Source organism: Anoplopoma fimbria, chromosome 24, assembly GCF_027596085.1.
Source record: "Anoplopoma fimbria isolate UVic2021 breed Golden Eagle Sablefish chromosome 24, Afim_UVic_2022, whole genome shotgun sequence".
NCBI classification, from domain to species: Eukaryota; Metazoa; Chordata; class Actinopteri; order Perciformes; family Anoplopomatidae; genus Anoplopoma; species Anoplopoma fimbria.
In genome coordinates, this window is record NC_072472.1 from 18901782 (window position 1) to 18907781 (window position 6000).

Sequence of the window (6000 nt, forward strand, 5' to 3'; positions counted from 1 at the left end):
CCAAAATTAGCATGGGCGAGGCGCAACACTCAATGCTAAATAGCTATTGATGGAGGACAAACACTAATACGAATCTGTAATTCTGTCCCACACCTGGCCCGCGTCCCTTTGCGACTCTCAGTGCATTTCATTTATAGAGCATTTGGGGTGGTGCATATTTAACCAGACCCTTGTGGCCTTTTATTGATACAATCAAAATAATTAATTAAGTGTTTGTAAAGGTCTGACACAAGGTTAATCTTCTCAATGGTTTATCAATATCAAAACAGCACGTCTGTGACTTGTACGTCGTCCGGCAAAGTCTTTAGTCAGTCGGCTGCGTTACCTCTCTCCCCCTCTTGAGGATGAGCGTATGTAAGTGTGCTTGTTTGTCTTTGCATGTGTGAGTAGGTACATGTGTATGTCATAGATCCACCTTCATTTCTTTACACTCCATGTATTTTTTATATTACACTGTCTTTCAGCTAGGTGGATTTCAGCGTGCCATTGATTTATCTTTTATCAAACACTGTCTCAATATATTTCTCTCTGCGAGGACGGCTTATAGCTGTAAGGTAGAGGCTTCATTTGGTCACTCTCGTATTCCTCTGGCAAAAGGGCAACTCATATAATTCCCTTATTTGCATTCAAAGTGTCCTCATTTCAGCTTTCCTTAAATTCAAATGTCACAGCCTGATGCAACAGCCTTGAGTTGTCTCCATAACACGGAAACAATGAATGTCAACACCAAAGCAAAAAAAACTACAAGCCAAAAAGAAATATATAACATAATATAAATAGTAGCGGTTCGTCAAAAATAGCACTGTAGCATCCCTTCCTCTTTTCCTATCTGTATTCTACGTGGGATTTCTACACGGAACTCCTACGAGAAAGGGTTAATGAATTCCTCACACAGATAGATATTGCCATGGAAACAGCTGCGTGACTGCTTGCAGCTTGTATACACACAGGAGGGAGGAGAAAAAAAACAATGGAGCAAAAGGTATTTTAAAATTCAGCAAGCAGAGGCTTTCCAGTGCACATAGCTGCATTTAAGATTTTTTTTCTTCTTTTTTTTTTTTTTTATTAATAAGCACAGAGCCACAAAGAGTGAGGAGTAGCCACCTTGCACCCTCACCCCCCGTACCACCTCCCCTCCTCACTCTCTCTATCCATCTTTGAAAATTCAAAGGAATTGTGATTGGCATTGGAGATGCATTTGCAATAGCCAGGGAGTTAATGCATTCAAAAATACGAGGTCTGGATGTGGTAGATGGGAAATAATACTATGTGCTCTGTCGTTTCCTTTGCAATAACAAAGTGCACACACAGCCACTAAAACATACACATGCGCACACACGCACGCTCTAACACAATTCCAGCAGAGAATAATTAATTCACAATATGAAACAGACCTAAGGCAATGTGCCTCGCGGTTGAGCTGAGGAAAGAAGGAATAGATTGAGGTCCGTGATGCTTATTATGCTCTCAAATACAAAAGTGTACAAACAGGCAAGACCATGCTGCGCGGCACACACACACACACACACACACACACACACATATGTACATGCAATAATTATTTGTCCCTTCAAAATTATACAATCCTACCCGTGTTTTCAAAAAATAAGTGGCGCAGCACACTATGAGCTGGTGGGTTAACCTAATCCCCTCCCGCACAAAAACATGCTCTTTCAGTGCCATTAGCCATCCTCCCAATAGCGAGTCAATAGTCTCTCACACTGCCCAAATGGACTTTTCTGCTTGACTCTGCATATATGACTCTATAGGTTGGTTTCTGCTGCATTCACTGCCGGCACTCAGTTGCTGAAGCAAAAAGAAACTGTATTTAGATTCATAAATATTTTGAGATGCATCGAAAAGCTTTTAGGTCCATAAAGTGGAGTTAGCATAGAGATGCAAGGAGCTGTAAGGGGCAGGAAGCACATAGCGTGGAGTGTTCAGTTAACAAACAAATAGGGAAGATAAATAAACAGCGACAAGCAGAAGCATTAAAACACCGATAAGCCTAGGTGTCTTTCTGTCCATTTTGGACTAAAAGGTTGTTTTTTTTCTCCTCCTCCAATCAGAAACAAGAGCAGGGAACTCTCTGAGGATCTGAACCACATTCCATCAGGATGTGTCCTGTCCATTAAGCTGGATGTAGAGAGTGTATGCTCCATTTTTTCAGGCACATTGCTTTACGTTGTGTCAGTTAAATCTACTATTTTCATATTTGAGTTGCTGTTACTTTTGTGATTTGTGTTCACATTCTCTGTAGAAAAAAGGAACATTTGCTGAAAACCACCTTTAAAGGGGCCTGTGATGTCGCTTTTCATTTGCTCCCCTTTTTGAAATAGCAATGCAACCCAAATGAAACGTGAAACAGGCACAGATGAGTGTTCACATTCACTTGTGACAAAAAAAAATGAATTGAAGCTATTTTGAGAAATCAACAAACATGAGCTATAATTAGTCGGGAGATGTCACAGGTTGGGGCTCACATGGGATCAGTCGATTCATAATTTGAGCTCAGACCAATGCATCAGCCCAATCTGTTTAGTTTTTTGAGCCACATTTATCCAGGTTAATTAAAAAGAGATGGACTTCAGCAATCCCCTCATGACACAGCAGGACGAACTGTGGTCAAGTGTAATTACACAGCTGTAAGCAGATCATAATTGGATAATAATTTTTTAGTAATTCCTTTTGGGATCCAATCCTCCACTGGGGAGTTTTTAATTGATGAGATAGCACACATCTGACAAGAAGTTACAAGATTAGGTGACTATCATAGCTTATCACACAAGCACAGAGAAATAAGTCATAAAGCAAATTAGTGGGAGGCTCTGTGACTTTGTCAGGCAGGTAGGCGAAGAGATATCATCTTATTTGCTAAATGAGCCATGGAGGGACACTATCATTTCTTTATGGCTAGAAATTACACGCCAGGCTTAACGGTGACATGCAGGTGAAATATTAGAGGTGCATTTCTGAGGCCCTTTTTTCGGTCTACATTCTTAATGATTTTTGTAATCAACAAAGATTTTTCAGAAAATAAAATTTAAAGGTCCATGAACAAAATGTTCTCCAATGAATCGCTGCTGCCTGAAAGTGTGCAGGACTTCAACCTTTTCTTTCACAAGAAATACAATTTAAATATCTACAGTGTATAACATCGTTTAGTTTTTCTCCAAAACTTCCACAGTCTGCGTCCTAAGGATGTCACCTAGCTCATTGAAACTCATGAATACCTAAGAGACTACACAAGAGACACAAAAATGTCATGTAATTTGAGGACACAAGTTGGGTTATTGGAAGATCTCAATTTAGAGTAAGCGTTAAGCGTTAATAGTGCGACATTTGGAGAAATATGTGATCTCAATTTAGAGTTTGCATTCATTTGGAGAAATATGTGTTTTTGCATTCTGGCTTAGAGTTAGATGAGGAGATCAATATCACTCTCATGCCTGCACAGTAAATATACAGCCAGCAACCGGTTAGCTTAGCTTAGCAATTAGCCTGGAAACAGGGTAACAAAATCCATCTTCCAGCGACTCTAAATCTTGCATATTTATATGTTAAAGCTGGCATATCTAATCCATGCAAAACCTGACATCACAACATGTTATGGTTTTAAGGGGGGTTAGGTGCGGGACTATTTCTTGGTCAGGCGCAGTGACTTCTTGAAATCCTGAAGTCATGAGGTTGCAATATGCCCTTAAAAATCAACAGAAATTGCATGGAACTTTTCAAATCTCTAAAAAGGGGGTCAGGCGCAGTGACTTCTTGAAATCCTGAAGTCATGAGGTTGCAATATGCCCTTAAAAATCAACAGAAATTGCATGGAACTTTTCAAATCTCTAAAAACGCAATCAATCAGAGATTCATTATCAGTATTCATTTAAAAGGAAGATCGCACATCAAACTCACCATTTTTATTCTTGAAACAACTGCTATGATTAAGCATTTAGCTCCTTAGAAGTCAGAGTGAGACAAAAAAAAAGCCCTCTCTAATTACATTATATGTGAGAGGTTTACACAGCTTTAGAAGTAACTGTGACTTGTCTCACTGTCGTTCAGCAGGTAGGAGGTTCTCAGCAATGTTCTCAGGTCACAGGTCTCCATTAACTACACCTCCAGAATAACGACTACCAGCTGTTGCGGCTGACATAAAGTTGCATTCAGAATTCCCAATTATTTCTGGGACACTTGAACCACCTGGGAGTGGAGTTGCAAAAGAAAATATAATGATTAGATACAGTAATACAAAGAGAACAAACTGTCTTGTGATGCCGGTCGGTTGCACATGACACCATCCTACATCTTGAAGCAGGTGAAAATGGAAGTATGCAGGAGGGAGGAAATGTCTTGAGATTTCAATGAACAGGAAGCTTCACTTCCGAAATAGAGAGGAAATCCAGGCACTTGGTGAGTTGTGTTGATTCACTTGTATTGATCAATAATCCTATCAACCCAGCGCAGATATATTATGGTCATTTGGTGGGACGGGGCAGTAAAATCTTACTTATTACCCCTTTACAGTAATGTGGAGCTGTTATTTATTGCAGACATTATTCAGCCTGATATTCACTTCTGAATCAGCCGCGGCTGTATGCTGACCTTGAGCCTCTGTGTTATCACCACCATTCTTTCATTATAAACATATGGACGTGTGGCACGCAATCCTGAAATTAACATAAATTTTACTTTTCAATGAAAATGTACTCTCCAAATTAATAAAACTGAAGAATTAAAATAAAACGGCGACAATGTTCCACTGAAATAGAATGTCAGTGATATTGATTATATTTCAGTTGTAAAAGAAATCTACCTCTTATTATGTTGCTGGTCTGTAGGATCTGCAAGAAAAAGTGCTTTCTTTGCAGCTTTTGGTTTTGCTTCACTGAAGAAGTCGGTGCATTTATTTTATGTAAAGGATACCTCTGATAAAAAAAATGAATGCTTGTGTCCACATCATTTTGTGAATTTAATATCTACACTTTTAAGTGCTGAATGAGAAATGAAAAGACAGAGCATGATGCGCACAGTACACTGTATGTAAATCAACAACACTCCAGATCCTAAGAATATGTTTTTTTTCTCTTTTGTTTTGGGGCTTTTAAGCTTTTATGCTGATGGTTCTCATCACCTGTCACTGTCATCTAAATACAATTAAAAGAATGATTAAGTTTAAATGTTCTGATGACACAATGCTTCCCATGTCTAACACCTAAATCATCCAATATTAACAATGTATCAAACCTATAGATTTCTGACTCGCAGCAACATGTACTGTTTCTTTTTACTTATTCTATTAAGATCTTAATACCATTAAGAGATAAATATTGCTGCATTATCTCTGTATATACATTTTTCTCAATGCAAATTGAACCTCAAGTGTTGTGCCCATACTTAACGTTGTCACAGTAACACTAGCGTTGCAATGACAACATGATCAATTACCCAGCATCATCACTTGTCAAATTATATGACAGTGGTTGCCAACCTGGTAGGCAGGAGTTAAACAAGGAAAATCTTTAGCTCAGGATAGGAAAGCAAAAATAACATGTTTCTGCAACACCCAATTATGTTTCATTTTTCTGTCTTCCAATCTTTGCTTTCTTCTTGGGAATCACTTGATAAATTTACCTATAAGAAGTGTTTATTGAAAACATGTAGTATGGGGTTGTATATCAGCTTAATGACAATCATGTGAACGGCGGTGTTCATCGTCCCTTCAATGGGTGTGCCAGTTCTTGCAACCTCCACCTCATTATGTCTGTTAGCTGCCCACACATGTTGCTTTGAGCTCCAGTGTTTGTCTCGCCCCGTGGTTCTGTGCGATGTGCTACCTTGAACTACTGAACTTGATGTGTCACTGTTGTACATGCTTTGCAGTACTTTAGAGCTCAAAGACGCCGAGATACTTTGCCTCCCAAGACTTCACAAGTTTTCCTTTTTGTTTTATTCTCAGGTGCATCTTGTTCTTTGACTGTTGAATTAATTTTCACATTTTCT